This window comes from Armigeres subalbatus, chromosome 1 (genome assembly GCF_024139115.2).
Source record: "Armigeres subalbatus isolate Guangzhou_Male chromosome 1, GZ_Asu_2, whole genome shotgun sequence".
Taxonomy (NCBI): Eukaryota; Metazoa; Arthropoda; class Insecta; order Diptera; family Culicidae; genus Armigeres; species Armigeres subalbatus.
The window spans coordinates 288,236,711-288,261,793 of NC_085139.1; the positions used below are offsets into that span (position 1 = coordinate 288,236,711).

At 41.4% G+C, this 25,083-nt stretch overlaps 1 protein-coding gene across 1 annotated transcript in view; it reads left to right on the forward strand.

Moving 5' to 3' along the window:
- The first annotated feature begins 273 nt into the window (after nt 1–273).
- LOC134207694 (mitochondrial coenzyme A transporter SLC25A42) overlaps nt 274–25,083 on the forward strand; it is a 58,692-nt gene continuing 33,882 nt past the window's right edge. Inside the window, exon 1 of the mRNA XM_062683494.1 lies at nt 274–872. The gene's annotated coding sequence lies outside the window, so the exon portion shown is untranslated. The remainder of the gene's footprint in view (nt 873–25,083) is intronic.

Genomic DNA, 25,083 nt, shown 5'->3' on the forward strand with positions numbered 1-25,083 from the left:
CCCGTTTAGTATGGCCACCCGTTATTCGGGCCTTTACCCATTGCAATACAAATGTTGGGCCGGTCTAAAAGATCACGCAACAAAACATTTCCCATTTGACATCCATCATCAGCAGCAACACTTCGCGCAACACAACAAAACTTTCATTCAACACCTCGCCGACTGACGGCGGTCCACAAAAGTAGCGGTGGTAGTTGTAAACTCGGTGTAGGCGTTTCCGCGAATTCGCAAACAAAGCCAACCGTAAAAACGGCAAGGTATCAAAACAAAAATAGAACTGAGTCCTCGTACGAAATCCATTCCGAAGCGTAAAATTGCTGTTAGTCTATTTGTGTTTGTGTAAGGCTTTGTGTATTGAGGAAAATTTTATTATATTTTGCGACTTGTGCCGTTTCAGGCAATAATCACCCGTCACGCAATCAGCACGTACTGTGGCTTGTCTCGTCGTAGTAAATCGCAGACAGGTAGTGTGTCAGCAACATCGAATAGTAACGGGTCGTTTGGTGGATGGATTGTGATGAAGTGATTGTGATTTTTATTGATATCAACACACCAATGGTGGACGGATAGTGGAGTGAGACAATGGAATTAGCAGCACAAACAGCAGGTTCGAAACAGAGGGGACAGTGTGAATCTCGTTAGTTTTTTCCGTGCCCTTTGCTAAAGTGCCGAGGCGCCAGTGTGATTGAGAAGTGGAAGTCTGGGTTGTGAGAAGGGAGGTGTTCTACGTCGCGGAATTCATATATCCGACTCCGAGTCGGTTTCCTGTTGTTGGATATTGGGGCGAGTGTGTAGAGTTTGCTATACTGATCAGGTCCTTGGCCAGTCAGTCAATCCGTCAACAACGGCAGCAGTAGGTGATTATCTAAGAGGTAAGTCGCGCTTGCTTTTCTGACTTTTGCTCCTCAATAATTATGACACACAGATTTGCGAATATTATGAGGGGCAGTATATAGCTGCGAAAGTGGGTACCGTTAGGTCGACTGATAACATCATCTCGGTCTTCATCATCGAGCTTGATGAAGAGGCCTAAACTGCTAGTCAGAAGTCGAGTTTATGTAATCGACTAGCTCGGCATTGGCATGAGCGGCTGAAGGGTGGCAATGTTCAGTTTTTCCATTAGAATTTTATTAAATGTAACATAATTCTTTATTTGTAGATCAAGTGATGATAATGAGGAAAGGTCAAGTGGTGATGTCGTGAAAGTTTCACATACGAAAATTTCAAAAGTTTGACAGCACTTTCAAAATTATCTCCTAGCTACGTCAATGTTGCTCCTGGCGATAATGAAATCGGTGGCTGAGTTCAAGTTTGGCACTGTACCTACTAAAGCGCCAATCACCATCTCAAATCTTCGATTATTGTTTTTTTCCCGTGCAAGCCCATCTTTCATATAATAATCGCTTCGTTTCACGCTGATAAGCCAATATGTATGTAGCTGCACTTACTTGGCCGGACTCCGCTCCCGGTTCCAAAGGGCACCCATTTTCAGCGGTGTCACGTTTTACTGCCTTTCGTTGGATATCGCATAAATGCCGACTGGATATGGATTAATGGAATCAGATAGGCAGCAGTGGATTCAAATGTCGTTTTATTGTACGAGAGTTATTAGGACGCACGACGGAAGGTAATTTTTCAGTTATCTCGTTAGTGTTGCATAAAACGACAGTAAATAATACGTTGCTCGCCACAACAAGTGTAGGATGTGTCTCCAATTGTGGGATAATTTTGCAAGTTATTTTTAAAACCCGGTGTCGGTTGAAATGGAAAATGGAATGCTCTGTTTATCATTCTTTCCACTTTCGTTTAATTTCATAAAGTCTGTATTGACATTTGGTTTATTTTTGTTCTCATGGCAGAAATTTACGACAATGATTTTGCATAAATGAACTCTTCTTGACCTATGCTTATACAAAAGAGCATATAATCCTTTTTATCTTCCATTTCAATCTTGATTGAAAGCTTATAAAAAAGATCTAACTTAATCTAATCTTCATATTCTCGTTAACTTTTTTTACATTTATTTTTTTACGTGTGCATACGGTTCAAATTTTACGTAAAATGGTTAATGAATAATACATTTATCTTTTTTTTTTGTGAAATCAGTAGTATGGAGTATCTACATATAACCATTCATGTGCGATGTGTTATTGAAATATACGAGAAAGGCAAAAAATGTTGTTTTGTTTTATTTTTAAACATATTGAAGACACTGCAGTGCACTGACTATTTGAAACAATGTTGGCAAATGCTATTTTATAAAGGAAACTTCTATTTAGATTTGCTTCGATTAGATTTTTATTTTTTATTTTGCATTTGCATAACAAACAAAATTATATAATTAAGTAATCTAGAATGCCATGGAAGAAGCATAGTAAATGTCGTGGGTTCGATGTCGCACGCTGGTGATGAATTTCAGGAGAATGGAACGACAACGGATGTAGTAGGAAACGTTCATATTGGTGGAAGTTTGGTTATATTGGTGGCTATCAACGAGTTACGAGATAGGAAGAACTGTTTGCAGTTTGGTGTTGAATGCGACTGCAGCTGCACGTGAAAAAAATAGAATCGGCATTCCTTAACAACTGCATGAATAGAAAAAATGGGCTTTCTTTTCTTTAATTAAAACATTTAAAGATCCGGAAAGCAATTGTTTAGTACCGCGACCTGCCCTAATTCCGCGCATCGCCTCAGAATCAGAAAATCAGAACCTGGCTATCATGGACCTTACATTACTCAGGGTTGTTACGACTACGCGGATTTCGCGGTTTTCGCGGATTTGGCGCGGATTTACATAACTATTTTAGGGTTTCGCGCGGATTTGGCGCGGATTTAGTTTTAGGTCGAAATTTCTAAAAAAATCTAAGGAAGTTTGTTTGAAAATTAGTTTTATGCCTATATCTAGATGGGCTTAATTTCATTACAAAATGTTGTTGAGAATAAATTTACGTTTCAAGTTTATTAACATTATTTTTCGTATATGTCCAAGTCCTTATTTAATTACACTCTCAAGCATTATTTAAACAAATGTTATGAGGAGTGATACTCCACTTGTTGTCATTTTAATCCATTCTAAAACACGACGCACACAAACCATGCCTATTGAAGGACATGAACGCCCATTTTCATCTTGTCAATTTCTTCGTAATTCCAAGATATTTGTCAGTTTCTGATTGGTTGTTTCTTTTACGATGAACCTGAGTGGTTCATATCATTTTTCAATAGTCGTCAGGAATTCTTTTATAATATTGGAACAATTTATATTTGCTTTATAACTAGTACGAATAAAGGTTTATACAACAATTGAAAACATAAACATATTCTGTGATTTAATGCAGATGCCTAATTTTAATAAGTTCTTCCGCAGAAAGTCGATCAAAAATTAGAAGATAATTCTCAAAAGTTATTTCTGGCCTCTGGCGGGTTGATATTTTCGGTTAACTCCGGTGGTATTTCACAGGATTACCAACAGAAAACGAAGAAACTTCCTAAAGAAATTTCCACAAGGACCCCATGATGATCCTTGTATAAATTCCTTGCAAATAAATTTCCACAACGTAAAGAGGATTTCTGCAGCATTAAAAACCCGGAAAATTATAAAGACATTTTTGGAGGAATTTCCTGGAGCGGTGACCGCAGGAATGACTATAGAAAATCGGAAAGAATGCCGCCTTGAATTTACAAAAGAGTTATAGCGATGATCACAGATATGTCTTTAATAAGTGCTCAAAAATAGAACCGGGAGTTTTTCCGCAGGAAGTCACCAATCAATTTTTGCAAGAATTTCTTAAGCGATTTCCGTAGGATTTCATAAAGGGATTTCTGCAAGTAAGCTCTGTAGATATACCGCAGGTTATTTGTGGAGAATTTACTTGAACTCACGACAAAATTCACAAATGAATTTCAAAATAATTTCCCAGGGGAATTTTTGTAAGAATACTCGGAGGAATTCCCACAGATGTTCTCGAAAGAATTTCCACAGACAATTTGGAGCAACTTTTGAACGTCAGCAGATCCAAGGGCAGTTGGATTTCTGCAAACATTTCCATGAAAATTTCCGGGAGAATTTCCGGAGGATGACCCGCAGAAATCTTTGGGATGAATCGGCGCTCGAAAGATGGATTTCTACAGGAGTTCTCAGAGTTATTAAATGAAATTCCAGTAAGAATGGTCAAAAAAAATTCTGCGTGAATTTTTAGAAAAGCTTGTTACAAGAATTGAAGTAGAAATGACGGACTAATTTCTGTTGGAGTTTACGCAAAATATTCTGCATATTTCCAAAGAAATTTCTTCTGAAATTTCTAAAAATATTCCTCTGGAATTTTTGAAGGAATTTACGCTTGATTCTGGCTTAAAAATCAACGGAGCTTGAGCAACTATGTTAGATTTTGTATTATTTGTTTCTTGATATGAATTCAAATATTTGTTTCACAGAAGTTTTGTTTTAAAACGGAGCTTCATTGTCTAATTCCTCAATATCTAAGCAAGCAATTAATTACTTTAAAAGAAATTGCGGTTTTGGATATTTTAATATTTTTAATAAATTATGATCAAATCTGGCCTTAACATTCATTTGTAATCAACGTACTTTGTGCCGAATTTTATAAAGTATGTACTATCAACAAAAAAACTGATAATAACAAAACATGCCAAAGCCATCATCTAATCCAAAAAGCAATGCTTATGCAAATAGTTTTGATTGTTTTGTTCTTGTTCCCTTAGATTCAGTACTTCTAGTGGCCATTTAGATACTTACTGCCGGTTTATTAGTCCTATTAGCATTTTGATACAAACATATGTGGCAGTTTAAAATCATATTTGAAATCAGTAATAATTGTAAAAAAAGAACTAGAAGAGAAGACGCTCAATAAATTGTTATACAAAAATTGACTTTCAACGTGTATTTGCTTAGAATTTAGATCTGGATCGCGCGGATTTGGCGCGGAATGGATTTCATGTCGCGCGGAAATGGCGCGGATTTGATTTTAGTCGGCGCGGATTTGGCGCGGAAAATATTTCAGGATCTCCGTAACAACCCTGACTTGGTGAAATGTTCAAACATAATATGATTAAAAAATTTAAAATCCGACCGTCCGAACAAAATCAAAAATTTTATATCGAATTACTTCGGAATGGCTTCCTCTCCCTCGAAAAATGACCAATGTTTGTTCTGCTCAATGTCGGAGTCGATGTCGGAGGATGTGAATTGAGTTCAATGTGGGAAATGTAGGCAGTGGACTCATTTCTCCTGCGCTGGCGTAGACCAGGAAGTTGCGAAAGCCGATTGGTGCTGTCTAGTGTGTGTTTCCGCTGGTGCTCAGCAGTTGAAGGTTCCGGACACGAGGAGCAAACAGGGGGCGTGAAATCCATCGTATCTCGAAACGGCAGCTAGCCGCTCGCAAAGCGGTGTCTCAGCATCTTTCCGAAATTTCGTGGAGAACCAGAAGTCTGGCCGTTGTTCATCAGCAGTTTCGAGCACACGACAGCGGCGTGTGGGTTTTCGAACCTGGAAAATTTAAAACGGCTGCAAGACTGTCTGCAGGGTGATGCACTCGAAGCAGTCAGGAGTCGGCTCGTTCTGCCAAGCTCGGTACCAGATGTGATAAACGACCTTCGAAATCTATTCGGGAGGCCGGAGAATTTGCTAAAGACGCTTCTGACCAAAGTCAGAAGTGCCCCTGCACCGATAAGTGATCGGCTGGAGACCTTTATCAATTTTGGTATCACGGTGAAGCAATTGTGCGACCATCTTGAAGCTGCACAGCTCAGAGACCACCTCAACCAGACCAGTTGGTTGACAAGTTGCCACCGAGCTACAAACTGGACTGGGTCCGGTTCAAACGAGGAAAAGTGAACAGTCCGCTTAGGATGTTCACGAACTTTGCAGCTGAAATCGTTTCGGACGTGTCCGAGGTCACAGAGTTCAAATTACTATCCGTGAGCGATCGAGTGCGATTGGGGAAAGAAAATCGTCGGCAAGAGTTTGTACATGTGCATGAGAATGAAAAGGAACAAAGCGAAGCTTGCAGCAATGAGTCATTCGGCCGGAATTGTTGGATCTGCGGAAGGACGGATCATTTGATCAGTAATTGTAGACAATTTAAAGCAATGAACATTGTGCGTAGACTTAGGGAAATCAGAAGGAAAATAATTTGTGAGGTCTGTCTAACAGGGTTAGTGACAAAAGGTCGAAAGACAAAAGGTCGAAAGAACAAAAGGTCGAAAGACAAAAAGTCGAAAGACTAAAGGTCGAAGGGACAAATGGTCGAGAAGGACAAAAGGTCGAAAGGGACAAAAGGTCGAAAGGACAAAAGGTCGAAAGGGACAAAAGGTCGAAAGGACAAAACGTCAAACGTGACAAAAGGTCGAAAGAGACAAAAGGTCGAAATAAACAAAAGTTCGAAAGGGACAAAAGTTCAAAATAGACAAGAAACTGAGACAAGTTTAATCTATTTCTTGAATCAATAATCATTTTATCTCTAACAGAACTATCTAGATATTCATAATATTGTTTTATATTCATAGTAATTACTCCTTCTTTGAAAATTGCTCATTCTTCAACTTTGATTGATGAGATAAGTGTATTACTTCCGCTTGAAGTTGAAATGCATCACAAATTCCTTTGGAATACACTCAACTTGTTATCAACTTGTTCTTGATCGATCTTTTGTTTCTTTCGACCTTTTGTACTTTTCGACCTTTCGTCCTTTTCGACCTTTTGTCCCTTTTGACCTTTTGTCTTTTTCGACCTTTTGTCCCTTTCGACCTTTTGTCTCTTTCGACCTTTTGTCCCTTTCGACCTTTTGTCCTTTCGACCTTTTGTCCCTTTCGACCTTTTGTCTTTTCGACCTTTTGTCCCTTCGACCTTTTGTCATTTCGACCTTTTGTCCCTTCGACCTTTTGTCTTTCGACCTTTAAGGTTCTCCCAAACACACGCGACGCGACAGTCGCGACGCGATTCTATCGCTTGGCGACAGCGATTCTGTCGCCGTTGGTATGAAAGCGTAAATAGGACATTGCCTGCAGCGACCCAACGACAAAATCGCGGCGACTAGTTGTCGCCGTCGCGGCGATGAAATCGCTTAGGTCTGGGGGAGCCTTAAACACAAATCGTTTGCTAATGAATCGCTTGCTTTGAGCGTGCTTACAGCGGCACACTAGGAGTTAACTTTCTGAAATCAGTATGGCGAAAGGCATCTAAGGTTCGATTTCTCAATATTAAGCACCTCAATCGAAAAAATATTTGGTAGGCGTGGTAGTAGACACCATCCTTCATAACCGGTACCAAATAGTTTTTCGTGAAAAGTTCCTAATTATGAGAAAACCCGCGTTAGATGTCTTTCGCCATACAAATTTCTGGTGGTTAACTCATGCTGGCTATTTTCGCATGCATTCCAGGCGCTATATTACAGGGGATGTCCAAAATAACTGGGATAGGCAAATTTTGGACATAATTAGATGTGTTGCAACTATGTCAATTATTATCCGATTTGGACAATTCAGTGATGCCTGAACTAGGAATTTAATGTAGTTTCACCATATGTTGATGGTACCGACCGTGGCCATCGGATACCGGAAATATTCCGGGTTTTTGGAAAGCTGGTTCAGAACCGTAAATTTGTGGTGGGTATTAGGATAAGTTCTGATTGAAAACAGAATAATATTAGTAACCATAAATAAAGTAGGGCTCATTCTGATTGGAACCATATGTTGAAATTCGAAATCGGACCATAATCAAGTGAGATATGGCCATTTATTTAGAATCGGTGCCAAAAGGGAGTTTTAAAAGGGACCAGGCCACAAATTCATTTGAATCCAGCTTTTTGACCGATCTTCCATTATATTTACATTCCAGGAGTGTTCTGTCACGTTAAGAATGAAAAACCAACCAAAAAGACGGATTCTGAAGACGCTGGGGGCCCCCGGGGAACCCGTAGAGGGGACACTTCAGTTTTGGCACCAAAGCTAGCCATTCGACGGTTCGTTTTTCATGGTTTTCTATCAGGAAGTGAGGTATGAATATAAAATGGACCATGATGACTCTGACCGCTTCCGGGACCTACGGATTGCCCCCCCTAGTCATTCGACGACTCGTTCCTCATGGTTTTCGATCGAAAAGCGAGGTATGAATATAAAATTGATCAATGACGATTCTGACCGCCAGGAGAACCTTTAAAAAGGGACTTTTCGGATTCAGCGTCAAAACTAGTCAAACGATTAATCTTTTTACATAGTTTTCTATCAGGAAGCGAGGTAAGATTATAGAATGTATTATTAACAACTTTGTCCGCTCTCAGGACTTACGGATTGTTTCCGGGGAACCTGTAGAAGAGGACATTTCACATTCTGCGCCTGAAAAAGTCAAGGGACAATTCAGCTTTAGTGCAAAAATAAGTCATTCGACGTCCAGAAGTCATTCGAAAACCATGAAAAAAGAACCGTCGAATGACTAGATTTGAAGCCAAAACTTAAATGTCCCCTCTACGGGTTCCCCCGGGGACAATCCGTAGGTCGCGGAAGCGATCAAAGCCTTCAATGGTTCATTTTTCACTCACTCCTTGCTTCCTGACAGAGAACCATGAAAAACGAGCCGTCGAATGACCAGTTTTGGCGCCAAAACTAGAATGTCCGCTCTGCAGGTTCCCGGGGACAAATCCACAGGTTCCGGAAGCGGTCAAAGCCGTTAATTGTCCATTTTATACTCATACCACGCTTCCTGATAGAAAACCATGAAAAACGAACTGTCGAATGGCTAGCTTTGGTGCCAAAACTGGAATGTCCCCTTCTACAGGTTCCCCGGGGACAATCCGTAGGTCCCGGAAGCGGTGAGAGCCGTCAATGGTCCATTTTATAATCATACCTCGCTTCCTGATAGAAAACCATAAAAAACGAACCGTCGAATGGCTAGCTTTGGTGCCATAACTGGAATGTCCCCTTCTACATGTTCCCCGGGGACAATCCGTAGGTCCCGGAAGCGGTCAAAGGCGTCAATGGTTCATTTTATACTCATATCTCACTTCCTGATAGAAAACCATGAAAAACGAACCGTCGAATGGCTAGCTTTGGTGCCAAAACTGGAATGTCCCCTTCTACAGGTTCCCCGGGGACAATCCGTAGGTCCCGGAAGCGGTCAGAGCCGTCAATGGTCTATTTTATACTCATACCACGCTTCCTGATGGAAAACCATGAAAAACGAACCGTCGAATGGCTAGCTTTGGTGCCAAAACTGGAATGTCCCCTTCTACAGGTCCCCCGGGGACAATCCGTAGGTCCCGGAAGCGGTCAGAGCCGTCAATGGTCCATTTTATACTCATATCTCACTTCCTGATAGAAACCCATGAAAAACGAACCGTCGAATGGCTAGCTTTGGTGCCAAAACTGGAATGTCCCCTTCTACAGGTTCCCCGGGAACAATCCGTAGGTCCCGGAAGCGGTGAGAGCCGTCAATGGTCCATTTTATATTCATACCTTGCTTCCTGATAGAAAACCATGAAAAACGAACCGTCGAATGGCTAGCTTTGGTGCCATAACTGGAATGTCCCCTTCTACAGGTTCCCCGGGGACAATCCGTAGGTCCCGGAAGCGGTCAGAGCCGTCAATGGTCCATTTTATACTCATATCTCACTTCCTGATAGAAAACCATGAAAAACGAACCGTCGAATGGCTAGCTTTGGTGCCATAACTGGAATGTCCCCTTCTACAGGTTCCCCGGGGACAATCCGTAGGTCCCGGAAGCGGTCAGAGCTGTCAATGGTCCATTTTATACTCATATCTCACTTCCTGATAGAAAAACCATGAAAAACGAACCGTCGAATGGCTAGCTTTGGTGCCAAAACTGAAGTGTCATTTGGCATAACGCCATTTGGCATAAGGTCATTTGGCATAAAGGCCATTTGACATAAAGGCCATTTGGCATAATGGTCATTGGCATAATTTTGAACTGTAAGAAAAGAGTGGGTCATTTGGCATAACGGACATTTGGCATAATTTCGAGCTGTGAAAGCGAAAGGGATATTTCATGTAATCTTTAGCGTAGATAAAGTAGGTCGAGGCTGTTTTCTGATGAATTTAGATTGATGGTAGACATTTTCCGGAAGAACGAAATAACAAAACGGCAAAATTAATTCCGAGAGAGGGATCACATCCATCAATGACTTATTCCGGCCACATGCCTACTTTTAAAGTAGAGATTCGCCCACCATTGCTTCAATCCGAGCATGCGCCGTAAGACTAGATCAAATCCACCATTGCCTTAATCCGGGTAAGCGCCTAGCCTAACTTTAAAAACTCAAGCAACACACTTGTCGTAGACGAGTTACTAAATCCAATCAAGTCACATATGAGTTATTGCAACCAAATCAATCTGATTTGTGCTTTTCGGGGAAGAGATCACATCTACCATTGATTTATTCCCGACAAGCGCCTACTTATAAAGAAGGAGTCACATTTACCATTGCCTTAATCCAAGAAAGCGCCTACTTTCAAAGAAGGGATCACATCCACCATTGCATTGCCACAATTCAGGCCACACACCTGCTTTTAAAGAAGGGATTACATCCACCATTGCTTCAATCCGGACAAGCGCCTATTTTTAAAGAACAAATCAAATCCTCCATTGCCATAATCCGTACAAGCGCTTATTTTTAAAGAAGGGATCACATCCACCATTGTCTCAATCCGGGCAAGCGCCTTCTTTTAAAGAAGGAATCACATCCACCATTATCATAACCCGGGCAAACGCCTTCTTTTAAAGAAGGAATCACATCCACCATTATCATAATCCGGGAAAGCGCCTTTTTTAAAGAAGGAATCACATCCACCATTGTCATAATCCGTGCAAGCGCCTATTTTTAAAGAAGGGATCACATCCACCATTGCCTCAATCCGGGCAAGCACCTTTTTTTTAAAGAAAGAATCACATCCACCATTGTCATAATCCGGGCAAGTGCATTCTTTTAAAGAAGGGATCGCATCCACCATGGCCTTAATCCGGGCATGCGCTTACTTTTAAAGAAGGGATCACTTCCACCATTGCCTCAAACCAGGCAAGCGCCTTCTTTTAAAGAAGGAATCACATCCACCATTGTCATAATCCGGACAAGCGCCTAATTTTAAAGAAGGGATCACATCATCCATTGCCATAACCCATGCAAGCGCCTACCTTTAAAGAATGGATCGGATCCACGATGACCTTAATCCGGGCAAGCACCTACTTTTAAAGAAGGGATCTCATCCTTCATTGCCATAATCCGGCAACACGCCTTCTTTTAAAGAGTGGATTATATCCACCACTGCTCTAGTCCGGGCATGCGCCTACTTTTGCATTGCATTGCAAATGCATTCTTTCCACGAGAGGACAATGTCTTTTTAATATTGTTATTGACGGGTGTTATACTTACTATTCCGGGGTGTTTCCCGCACCACTTAGTCACCATTTAGCGAACGCAAAGAAAAATTATGCCAAATGTCCGTTGGCCCAAAAGACCCTCACTTTTGACGTTGTTTACAATTATGCCAAATGTCCGTTATGCCAAATGACCATTATGCTAAATGGCCTTTATGCCAATTGACCTTATGATGCCAAATGGCCCGCTCCCCCGGGGGCACCCCAGCGTCTTCAGAATCCGTCTTTTTGGTTGGTTTTTCATTTTTAACGTGACAGAACACTTCTGGAATGTAAATATAATGGAAGATCGGTCAAAAAGCTGGATTCAAATGAATTTGTGGCCTGGTCCCTTTTAAAACTCCCTTTTGGCACCGATTCTAAATAAATGGCCATATCTCACTTGATTATGGTCCGATTTCGAATTTCAACATATGGTTCCAATCAGAATGAGCCCTACTTTATTTATGATTACTAATATTATTCTGTTTTCAACCACAACTTATCCTAATACCCACCACAAATTTACGGTTCTGAACCTACCTTCCAAAAACCCGGAATATCTCCGGTATCCGATGACCACGGTCGGTACCATCAACATATGGTGAAACAACATTAAATTCCTAGTTCAGGCATCCCTGAATTGTCCAAATTGGATAATAATTGACATAGTTACAACACATCTAATTATGTCCAAAATTTGCCTATCCCAGTTATTTTGGACATCCCCTGTACTATAGCGCCTGGAAGTGGCAGCGGCGGGTCAGCCACTGCCAATAATTCATTGCGTGAAACCAAGGTGCTTCAAGACGCTATCCAGTTTTTGATTCCATACGTATCCCGCTTGATTGAGGCTCTTCTGCAGCAAACATACGGCGCCACCATTTCCAACTTCGTAGCCGGGTGGTTGCCGCACATAAATCGTCTTTTCTAGATCGCCGTTCATAAGCTTGCGCGCCATCCCGTTGGTCTCCCGAAATCGAACTGGCATTTGCCCCATTGTACTTCGAGTTGACCGCGTCATTACTTCATCATCATTTTCTTCTTCGTTGTCATCTTCGACTGCTTCACAAGTTGAATCATATGAAGATGCATCTGATTCATACTCACGTTCGTTCTCCTCCTGAACCGATGAACCATCATCGGATTCATTTCCATCAGCGGGTGGCGAAAGTTTCGATTCATATTCCACCATCGTGCTTGGATTCGTCGAAAGCCTGTTCTGGACGTCATCTTCCATCTCCACGAAACGAACATCACGACTGATAACTATTTTCTTCGTTGGTGTATCGATTAACCGGTATGTCTTATGACAGTCGGAGTAACCAACGAATGTGAACTTCTGAGCATGCACCGAGCAATCTCAACGACAGAACGGTTTTTCTTTCCCGCGACACCGTTTTTTTCCGGTGCATATCCGGCTGTATATTCAGGAGCGATCCCATTTGCTTTATAGAATCGTCCCAATCGCTTCGATTTATATTCGCCACCTTGATCGGAACGAATAACTGTCGGACACCGCCCAAAGCGATTTTTCACCATACTCACGTATTCTTCTATTATTTCCACAGCGTCCGACTTCTTCTTGAGGAAATATACTTGAGTGTATCGACTGAAGTCGTCGATCATCGACAGAAAGTATCGCGCACCACCTGGCGACACCGTGTTCATCGGCCCACAGATGTCCGTGTGAACGATGTCAAGAATTTTGGACGATTGTCTATCCAATTTCCTGGAGAAAGGCAGTCGAGCAATTTTTCCTTCAACACAACACTCACATGTCTTCGATACGCCACACTTCTGGATGCTGACGTTGGTTGCCAAATCATAACGCACTGTCTGCTGTATCGCTTCTACGTCACGGTGACCTAATTTTCGATGCCAGTGGTGTATACAGTTCTTCTTGTGGTACGATGCCAACATACCGTGATCTTTGCAAATCTTCAATTGGTACAGCCCACCAATTTTCTTCGCTACTGCCGCTACGACTCCGTCACGTTGGATCACGCAATCCCTAAGATTGGAGAATATTACTTCTACTCCATCGGTTGCCAACAATCTTCCAACCGATATCAAGTTTGAATCCAAATTTGGGACGTAGTACCTAGACGTCTGAAAGAGTAACCACTTGTTGGTCTCCATTCTCGTTTTGGCAAAACAGACGTCCCAAACCAACTCCTTTCACCAACGTTTCATTTCCATCCGCCAACGTAATGAAAACCCCCGAGCTTGGCTTCAAGTCATCGAAAACCGAATGGTCAGAACACATGTGCGATGTTGCACCCGAATCGACGATCCATGACTTAGAAGAATTTTTCGTTGCAGCAACCATGAATGCAAAATACGTTGCCTTGCCAACCGTTGCTTTGGATTTCGAATTTTCCTTCGACACGCGGCTTGGCGCTTCATCGTTTGCATCCCTTCCAGTTCTTAAAACTGGGCACTCGCGCTTCACGTGTCCCGGTTTGTGACAGTTGTGGCAGACAATAGACTTTTGTCCCCACCGCACGCAGAATAGACTCACCTTCATGGTTTTTCTCTGCTCGCTTTTGTGCTTCATCTAATAGCTTCCGCTTCACCAGCTCCATGGTGAGCTCATTGTCGGATCGGCTTTCCAACGCTGTAGTTATGGTATCGAACAAGTCAGGAATACTCTTCAACACCATCGCTACCTTCAAACTGGATTCAAGCTCCTGTCCTGCGTTCGCGAGGCATGCAAACAGCTCCTCCATGTGGAACAAATGGCCCTCCATGTCCCCGTCGTCGGTGTACTCTGCTTTACACAACTTTTTCAAATACGACACGCGTCGTCTTGTGGTGGTGTTTTATCAAATCTTCCCAGGTTTCCTTAGCGGTCTTGCAGTTTCGGATCAGCGGGTGTTGGCTGTCGTCAACGAGCAGAACAATAGTGACCCGCGCTTTGGTATCTACTTCCTTCCACGCGTCCGTCGGAGGTACCTACTGGGGTGGCCTCCGCCTCGTGTTTCCAGAGATTTTCACGCACCGACAGCACCTCCATTTTAAATTGCCAGCATTCGTATCCGCCACTCTTCAGCTCTTCCAAGCCAAACTTGCTTCCGTCCATACTGGGAACATGAAATAGGCTTGATAGAAACGATGAAAAAAATTATTTTTCTTGATCTTCTAGAATTTTCTTCAAAAATGGCCCATAACCTATGGGAAGTGGCCGTAGCTCGGACCGAAAGCAATAAAACGACTTTGTTGCTAGACGATCAAATCATAAGCAAATTAAATTAAATTAAATTAATTAAATTAATTTTTTTTTTAAATTAAATTTTTTTTTACTAAATTTTGTGGCACGTCTCAAAGTCATGGCATGCTGGGGTTTGTAGTCGCATCGCATCATCTTCAATAGTTTTATACAATAGAAGGTTATGGTGGAAAATTCGAAAATTCTCGCAAAAAGTGAGTGAGTCATAAAAATGATGAAACGAAAAAGGAATTTCATCAAGTAAGCACGATTTTTGTTTATCTTCCAGGTACGTTCTAGATAAAGTAGTAGGGAAAGTAGTTTTTTCACCATAAACTGCGAAAACAGATGTCTCCTTCCACCTGAAAATCGCTTGATTTCGGCTCCTGGAACCAAAAAGTACGAATCATGCTTTGATTTTATTCAAAAACAAAAATGCGCTTTCATTATGGTCGAGAAAGAATATTTAGATTATTGTCAAGAAATGAGCCAGTCCCGGGCTGAAAATCTCTTTAATATTATCTTATCTTATTCTTATCTTATATACATAAAAATGAATTTCTGTCTGTCTGAACCTTATAGACTCCGAAACTACTGAACCGATCGACGTGAAAATTTGTATGCAGAGGTTTTTGGGTCCGGGGAAGGTTCTTTAGATGGTTCGAGACCCCTTCCCCTTTGGAAAGGGGGGCTCCCATACAAATGAAACATCAATTTCTTCATAAATCGAGAATTGATCGGAGAATAAATCAATTCCAGGCGAAACGAAGTTCGTCGGGTGTGCTAGTGAAGAATAAAAATAAAATATAATATTTAGTTAAGAAAATTATTTTGAGCTTTTAGTGGAATGTCTTCACTTGTCATAAGACGAGTTTGTACCTTCCCATTTAATTCCACCACTTGATTGTAAGTCGAGTCAAGTACGAGACACTGAAGACGACCTTACTGTTGAGGTCGAAATACGTATCTGTCAAGGTACAATCAAGTGGTGGAATTAAATGGGAAGGTACAAACTCGTCTTATGACAAGTGATAATATTTAGATTATGATATCATTCCCTATCTTTAGTTCTATCCGGAGAACGGAAAATAGTGAAAACCGCAAAATTAATCGATAATTAAATCAAAATATCGCAAGTCACCTCAGGCAAGCCTCATTCCAGCAGCCAATCGAAAGAAACGACAGCCAAAAATTAACACCCCAGAATCCAATGGGCGATGGACGAGGACGAAGATGATAACCGTTGACCGTGGCTCTCTTAACCAGCGTCAGCCGGTGGTGGTGGCACCTAAATGAGCAACACCAGCCAAAAATGATGCAAAGCATGACAATGATCAATCAAAATAAAGAAGGCAGAATTCCACGCAGTAGTACCCATCGCATCGCTATCAGCGAAAGTGATAACGAGGAAGCACTGACTTTTTTATGTTTCTCGTGCACCCTGATAGCGAGCCGAAGTCCGCCTATCAGCCACCTGTGGTGGCAGGTCATTAAAGAGAGAAAATCAATCAACAGGTTCTAGGAATTGATACTTATCTTGAGTTGAGCAAACAATTTCTACTGGCTTTCACCAAATGGATATATGTACATAATAAGCTGTTTACATCTGTTCAAAATCACAGGTTAAAATGAACTTCGTGACAATAATGAGAATTTTTATGACAACGTCAACGGAAACTGGTAAAAAGAATTAACTTCTCGTTAGTGCTATGAGCGACTTTTGATGGGCATATTTATTCTACTTGGTAATGCTATGACAGATTTTGAACGACTTCTACATTGACATAAAAAATCGTTCTTTGTATTCTATTTCCATTTCTTGAAGGTAGTGAACTTATTTTAGGTCAGCAGTTTTAAACTGTCATATTGCTCGAAGTTGTTGACTAAAATTGGCTCACCCTGCCTAGACCAATTATAATTATTGGTGTGATTAGTTTCGGTGCAGTTATTTAACTTCCCGACAGTCTTTCACTCCATTAGCGAGCAGACTGCTTTGGTCTCTCAATGTTTCACAGCTTGATGGCTGCATCATGTGGACTACTAGCGTCTAATCTGTTAAACAAACAAGGAGTTAACCAAAGCGCCTCAGCAGGTTTATCGAGTTTCTGTCCGACGTGTTAAATGTTGTTCGAATGTATAATCCACCTAATTCTTTTCATCTTCTTTAGACTTTTTTTCCCCGACAATTTCCCCCGACGGACAGTTATGGTTACTCAGCCAGTTTTAATTCACTGTGACAAATCAATCTAGTTATCAAACCAAACAACCACCAATCTACAAATCTTTTGAAAGGGGCATTCATATCTACATTGGTGTTTTTCCTCACGCAACAATTAAACTGAATTTTTATTGCGTCCCGTTTCACAATATATTATTAAATAAACAAAAAGCAAATATACTTACTACTGGATTCGAACCGAGGCTCATCTCGAGTCTCGTTCAATGCACCCTTGCACCGGCAACTGAGTCTAATTGATATAAATTATAGAAGAAATGTTTCCAATGAGATGTCTATTAATAATAATCGCTAAACTTGAATTATTCATGGCGGCATCAGCGAAAGCACACCCTACATTCTATTGTTTAAGAATGTTTCCTAAAGAAAGTGGTTTCGTTTAACATCATAGTGCCTTTCCCAAGTATGTTAATATCGACCAGCGGGTGTGTCTGTTTGGAAATTCTCACCCTAGCTGGTGATATCGCGTGGCAATCGTTTAAAGCTCTGTGAATTGGTTCTAATCACTTTTACGTCGCCCCTTACATCATGAATCAAAGTTCGAATTTTGCCCATTGATTTACACAATGATTTTTGTTTCTGCATCAGAATCACGATTAACGCTAACAAATGCTAATTATTGTTGAAAACTGTTTTTTTATGCATGTTTGCGTTCGGAATCCCATATGCAATCACCGGCTTGTACATATTGCTTTAGAATTCTATTTTTTTAATTTTCAATTTATAAAACTCCACGTTTTTTTTCCAAATTTTTAAATCTTTTTATTTTCTAATTTTTATACTTTACTAGTCGACCCGGCAGACGTTGTACTGCATAGTAGGCGAAAATGCGCGTTGTGTACTGCTTATGCGAAATTTCCATACGATTCTTAGTTTTAGGTTTTCCTAATTAACTCAACCTTACTCGTGATTTTCCTAGAGGAAATATCATATAAACCCGTCGGAAACGATAACGAACATATTTGCTGAAGGAATGAAGGAAATCCATTCAGCCGTTTTCGAGTTATGCGGATACGAACACAGACCATTTCATTTTTATATATAGAGACTAGGCGAACCTGCCCAATCTCGCTCGGGTATTATTTTTGATCTGTCAATCATTTCCTTGATTGCAGCGTCGCACTCTAGATCGATTTCAGTTCGAGCTGTTCGGCTTTCTTCAGAACACATGAAACCGTTGCATTTTGATAATTTTCCCTTCCCCCTCTTGATCTACTTCCAGTATGTACAGTAACACAGCCGAGCTTAAGACGAATCGATTAGTGAGAAAATCTTGCAAATCGGTCCGTACGTTCGTAAGTTATATTGCTTCAAAGGAAATGCAAACTCATTTTTATATTTATATATAGAGATTAGGTATTATAAAAGTTTTGATCCTTAAATTTGGAAATGAAACAAAATAATTTTTATCTTTAAATTTCAAAATTTGAAAACTATAATAGGGGAACTGTTCCGATTTCCATCTCACTGAACACATATTAATCTCATCGTAAAACAGAGAAATACAGCACCAATCGTGTCGCTTCTTTTTGCTAAAATGCGTGCTCACTGCTGAAAAAAATCACAAAAATAAATAACAAATCAAATACCTTTTCATTGCTTTGTTTTTGATGGGATGGAAATGGGAGCTAAGAGATGAAGTGCCGAACCGTTCCCCTATGTTTATTTATCATCAGACTAAGGCCGGAGTGGCCTGTGCTGCACATAAAAGACTTCTCCATTCAGCTCGGTTCATGGCTGCACTTCGCCAACCACGCAGTCTGCGGAGGGTCCGCAAGTCGTCCTCCACCTGATCGATCCACCTTGCCCGCTGTGCACCTCGCCTTCTTGTTCCCGTCGGATCGTTGTCGAGAACCATTTTCACCGGATTACTGTCCGACATTCTGGCTACGTGCCCGGCCCACCGCAGTCTCCAGATTTTCGCGGTGTGAACGATGGATGGTTCTCCCAACAGCTGATGCAACTCGTGGTTCATTCGCCTCCTTCACGTACCGTCCACCATCTGCAACCCACCATAGATGGTACGCAACCCTTTCCTTTCGAAAACTCCCAGTGCGCGTTGGTCCTCCACGAGCATCGTCCAGGTCTCGTGTCCGTAGAGAACTACCGGTCTTATAAGCGTTTTGTAGATAGTCAGTTTGGTACGGCGGCGAACTCTATTCGATCGGAGCGTCTTGCGGAGTCCAAAGTACGTACGATTTCCAGCCACTATGCGTCTCCGAATTTCTCTGCTGGTATCGTTATCGGCGGTCACCAGTGAGCCCAAGTACACGAATTCTTCAACCACTTCGATTTCGTCACCACCGATAGAAACTCGTGGTGGGTGGCTCACATTGACCTCTCTTGAGCCTCTTCCTATCATGTACTTCGTCTTCGACGTGTTGATGACTAGTCCAATCCGTTTAGCTTCGCTTTTCAGTCTGATGTAGGCTTCCTCCATCCTCTCAAAGTTACGTGCCATGATATCAATGTCGTCGGCGAAACCAAATAACTGGACGGACTTCGTGAAAATCGTACCACTCGTGTCAATCCCTGCCCTTCGTATTACTCCCTCCAAAGCGATGTTGAATAGCAGACACGAAAGACCATCACCTTGCCGTAACCCTCTGCGGGTTTCGAAGGGACTCGAGAATGCCCCTGAAACTCGAACTACGCACATCACCCGATCCATCGTCGCTTTGATCAACCGTGTCAGTTTATCCGGAAATCCGTTTTCGTGCATTAGCTGCCATAGCTGGTCCCGATAGATTGTATCATATGCGGCTTTGAAGTCGATGAATAGATGATGTGTGGGCACGTTGTATTCGCGGCACTTCTGCAGTACTTGGCGAATGGCGAACACCTGGTCCGTGGTGGAGCGTTCGCCCATAAAACCCGCCTGGTACTGCCCCACGAACTCCCTTGCAATTGGTGCTAGTCGACGGCATAAAATTTGGGAGAGTACCTTGTAGGCGGCGTTCAGCAATGTGATTGCGCGGTAGTTGCTACAATCCAGCTTATCGCCCTTTTTGTAGATGGGACACACGACACCTTCCATCCACTCCTGCGGCAAAACTTCCTCCTCCCAAATCTTGGTAATGACACAGTGCAGCGCTCTAGCCAGTGCCTCACCACTGTGTTTAAATAGCTATCCTGGTAGTTGGTCAACTCCAGGGGCTTTGTTGTTCTTCAGCCGGCCAATCTCCTCCTGGATTTCCTGGAGATCCGGGGCCGGTAGAATTATGTCCTGCGCGCGTTTCCCTATGTCCATCACCATATCGCCATCTTCGTCTGCCACATCGCCATTCAGGTGCTCTTCGTAGTGCTGCTGCCACCTTTGGATCACCTCACGCTCGTTCGTAAGAAGGTTCCCGTTTATGTCCTTGCACATATCAGGCTGTGGCACGTGGCCCTTACGTGAACGGTTCAACTTCTCATAGAACTTTCGTGTGTTATTAGTGCGGTACAGTTGCTCCGTCTCTTCACGGTCTCGATCTTCCTGCTGACGCTTTTTCCTCCGGAAAATCGAGTTTTGTCTGTTCCGCGCCTGTTTATATCGTGCCTCATTCGCCCTCGTGCGGTGTTGCAGCAATCTCGCCCATGCTGCATTCTTCTCTTCTACTAACTGCTCACATTCGCCGTTATACCAGTCGTTTCTCCGATCCGGGGGCACCGTGCCAAGTGCAGCGGTTGCGGTGCTACCAATGGCGGATCGAATATCTCTCCAGCCATCTTCAAGAGACGCTGCGCCTAGCTGCTCTTCCGTTGGGAGTGCCACTTCCAGCTGCTGCGCGTATTCTTGGGCTAGTCTACAATTAAAATCTATATATCAGAAAACAAGAAAATAAAAAAATGGCCAAAAAATTAAAGGTTTTTAAAATGTAAAAAATTAAAATTGAAATGAAAAAAACCAAAAAAAAAATACTAAAATGATCTCTAAAAACTAAAAACGGATTTCTTTAATAATGTTTATAAACTCCTCAAAACTTACCGATTTTTTGTTGCCTCCCCACCAAATATTATTTTCGGAAAAAAACAAGGGGGGAGGGGGGCATAATTGTTTTTGCCTTTCTCGTACAACAAAGTTGTAACAGAAGGCTATAATTTCACTCCAAAAGCCAAATTTTGATAGAAGGCTCGGAGACCCATAGTGTTATATACCAATCGACTCAGCTCGAAAAACTGAGCACATGTCTGACTGTGTGTGTGTGTGTGTGTGTGTGTAGCCAGGAATTTTTATTGTTAAACACGTTTCATATAGAAGGATTTGACCGATTCGAGTGCAACTAGTTTCATTCGACGGAGAAACTTTCCTAGTTGGACACTATTGTTTTTGTTTGCTAATATCTCATGCGATTTGAATAATATTTCTATTTTTCTTTTATCAAATACGCTGTGTACATGCACATTTTAAATCATTAATCAATTTAGCCGTGACGCAATCCATTACTATCATAGTTGAGTTATTTTAAGCAGCGTGATATAATCGCATCAAAGCTATTAACCGCCTAAATGTAGGCAATTTACGTTGCATTTACCATACTAATTCGAATTCAACACATTGAATCGAGAAAGGCATAATCACCACTGGGGGATAAATTTGTTTTTTTTTTTAATATTTGTATCGGCCTTTAGTTTTAATATTTTTTTTTTAGTTTTGTGACCAAAAGCACAAAAATTTAAAACAGGAAAATTATGTTTTTTAATTTCTGAATTTTTAGTTTGTTTGCCAAAAAAATTTAAAAATTGTAAATATGAAGATATTTATATTTTTGGTTTTTGATTTTTCAATTTTAATATTTTTTCAATTGAAAAATTTTGAAAAAAAAGAGAAATATAAAGTTATTTAGCTTTAAATTTTTTAAATTTGTTGACCATTCTCGAAAAATTTTAAATGTATAATTAGAGGAAAAATTAAAATCCTTCTATTAAATAGAAAACAAAAAATTAAAAAAATATGAAAAATAACGGAGTTTTCCCCATCAAAATCTTACAATTTGATACATTCATTACATACAATTTTCTGGAAATTTGTTGGCGAAGAATTAAAACCATTCAACAAATAAATTTTTAAAATGTGAAAAATTCTAATCTGAAAAATTAAAATATTGAGAAATAAAAAAAATTGTAATAAAAAAAATTAAAATCCTAAATATAAAAATCTAATATAGTTAAAAAAAAAACTAAAAAACAATCAAATTGTTTGAATTTTAAAGCCAGAAAATTTCAAATTTCAGAAAATAAAAATATTATTAAATATTATTTAATATCAAATATTTAAGAAAATTTAAACTTGTTGGCCAAGAATTTGCAAATTTTAAATTTGAAGAAATAGAAATAGGTTTCAAAAATTTAAAAATTCAAAAATTTAAATGAAAAAATTATAAAATGCTAAATATCAAAATTCAACAACTTGAATTGTGTTCCCGTAGTGGCCTGTGGCAATAGAATGGCGAACCTCTGGTCGTTTCTATCAGCGAATTACAACGCACGTAGGTTTTGTTGCAATGTAGCTTTAGCTGTAGGTTTATTCGTGAAGTTAGTTTTACGATAACTGTGTTTACTGTTTAATTGCGTACTTACAAAATCGGTTGGCAAAGGTAATTCTAGCACAATTCTAGCCGTACGACACTCTACAACGATGACACGTGTAACCTGAACGTAGTCACTTTAATTTAGGTTAGGTTTAAACAATTATATTAGATTCTTACAATTCGTTTGGATGTTTGTGCCGAGAACAACACTTTTTAGTTTTATGTAATAATTCAATTAGCTTTAAGTACTATCTGTAAGTTCAAATTAGTGTAAGTTAATCAATTCAATAGCTATAGATTTCACCTGTTACAAAGGGCTACTTCACTGGGTTGAGTTTAGCTAACAATGACGAATAAAGGGAAAACAATTCGTTACATTTGACCGATGCTTTGACGTTTGAGCAGTCACCTTGACGTCTTCCGTGACATTTATATTAGAACGTCATCAATCTTGATCAGCAGTGCTGCCAGTACCAACACTCTCTCCCCCGTAATACTGGCCACCAGGTTCAGTGTTACCACCTGCATCAACCTCTAGTACAGCTAACCGAGCCACAGGCCTACGTATTATCCCCTCACAGTTTGTATGATAGCTTGTCGCACCCTACCATCTGTCCCCTTGATTGCTTCTACAATTCGCCCTCTAATCCACTCATTCCGCTTACCTTCTCCGACTACCACCACTAGCTGTCCTTCAGAGATCGGCTTCACTTCGTTGCACCACTTCGTTCGTTTAGTCAACGTGGGAAGATATTCCTTAATCCATCTTCGCCAGAAAACATCGAGCTGTAGTTGTGCTTGACTCCACGATGACCTCAGTGCCGTTGTCGGATCAGTTGCTTCAACCGCCGGCTGGCGGACGCCACTGAGTTTCCCAATAAGAAATGGTTCGGTGTAAGCGCCTCTTGCTCCTCGGCTGTGAGCGGTAAATAGCATAGCGGTCGACTGTTAACGATGGCTTCGGCTTCCACTACGAATGTTTCTAACGCCTCATCATCAAGCTTGCGGTTGTTGTTGTACGCAGTTTCCACAGCATTTTTGATGGAGCGGACCATTCTCTCTCAGGCCCCACCCATGTGCGGAGTGCTAGGACGATTGAAAACCCATTTAGTAGCGGTTCCTGTGAATGTAACAGCTAACTGTTAGATCTGTTTACTTTATGGCACCCTGAATATTAGTGCCGTTATCCGAGTAAATCTCTGCTGGTGAACCTCTGCGGCATATGAATCGTCGGATACATTTAATGCAGGAGTCTGTAGTCAAATTGTGTGCAACTTCTACATGCACTGCCCGTATGGTCAAGCAGGTGAATAAGGCTATCCAGCGCTTAGCGTTGCTCCTTCCGATCTTCACTGTCAATGGCCCAAAAAAATCTAGGCCGGTGTGCGTGAAAGGTCGTACAAAAGATGCCATTCTTGCTAAGGGCAACGGTGCCATACGGGGAACTTTCGGAGAACTCTTGTATACTCGACACCATTGACACGCTTTAGCTGTCTTGGTCACTGCTGTTCTGAGTCTTGGGACGTGGTAAAGCTGGCGAATTTCATTCACTACGGTTTCTGTATTTCCGTGCAAATATCTACGGTGATAGCGGTCCAAGATTAGAGCTGTCAAAGGATGCTTTCTAGGAAGGATCACTGGAAACTTAGTATTATTATCCACATTCAGCGCAGCTGAGATTCTGCTATCAACGCGTAGAATATTCCGTTCATCCAAGAACGGACACAGCTGGTAGATAGAACTACTTTTCATCAAGGAAGTCTGCTCGTCTACCGGTTTCGACGCATTGCGTTTCAGAACCATTATCTCGTCTGGAAACCCCTGCCACTGTGCTTCTCGGATGAGAAGACTTTCTGCTTTCTGGAGCTCTTCTGAAGTTAATGGACCAACTAATCTTTCCTCTCGTGAGATGTTTCGCTTGAGGTTATGAAGATAACGAAACACGTAGGCAACAGCGCGTATTGCTCTGTCGAGTTGAGAAAATCGCTCCAACTTTTACAAGAGGTCCTGGAACATAAAACACCCCGAGGGCGTAGCATGGTCGCGGGTCTTCTTCCGTAGGGGATGATAGTATTCTTTGAGCTGGCCATTCTTCCTCCGGTAACTGTAGGAATAAAGGACCCTTGAACCAGATACTATTTGCATCCAGCTTCAGGCCGCTTCCCCATTTCGTCGCGATGTCTGCTGGATTTTGCTTAGAGGGAACCCAGCGCCAGGCGTCAGCATCGGTAATTGTTATCAGTTCTCAATTCTGCAGGCCACAAATTGTGTATACCTTCGATGATTGGCCCGGAGCCAGGATGGAACTGTGGTTGAATCGCTCCAGAATACCTTTCTTGTGATGTGTACCGTATGACTTTCTTCGATGAATCTGTGATAGACGAGCACCGAGTACTGCTGCTAGTAGCTCTAAACGTGGTATCGAAAGCGTCTTTAGAGGGGCCACCTTTGTTTTGGCTGCAATAAGCGCGCATTCTGGTAATTCATCTGTGTTCAATGTCCGGAAGTAAGCCAACACACAGTATGCAGGTTCGATGGCATCTACAAATATGTGGAGTTGGAGATTTCTGTAGCGCTCTTTGGTTGCTTCCCAAGAAGTAACAACGGGAAGTTTGATGGCGCGTACCTCCTAGAGCAAGTTTGTCCAATTTTTCCATCTTCGGTGCAGATCTTCGTTTATTCTATCATCCCAATGTATCCCTTCTCTCCAGACTTCTTGAAGGAGGATCTTACCATGCAC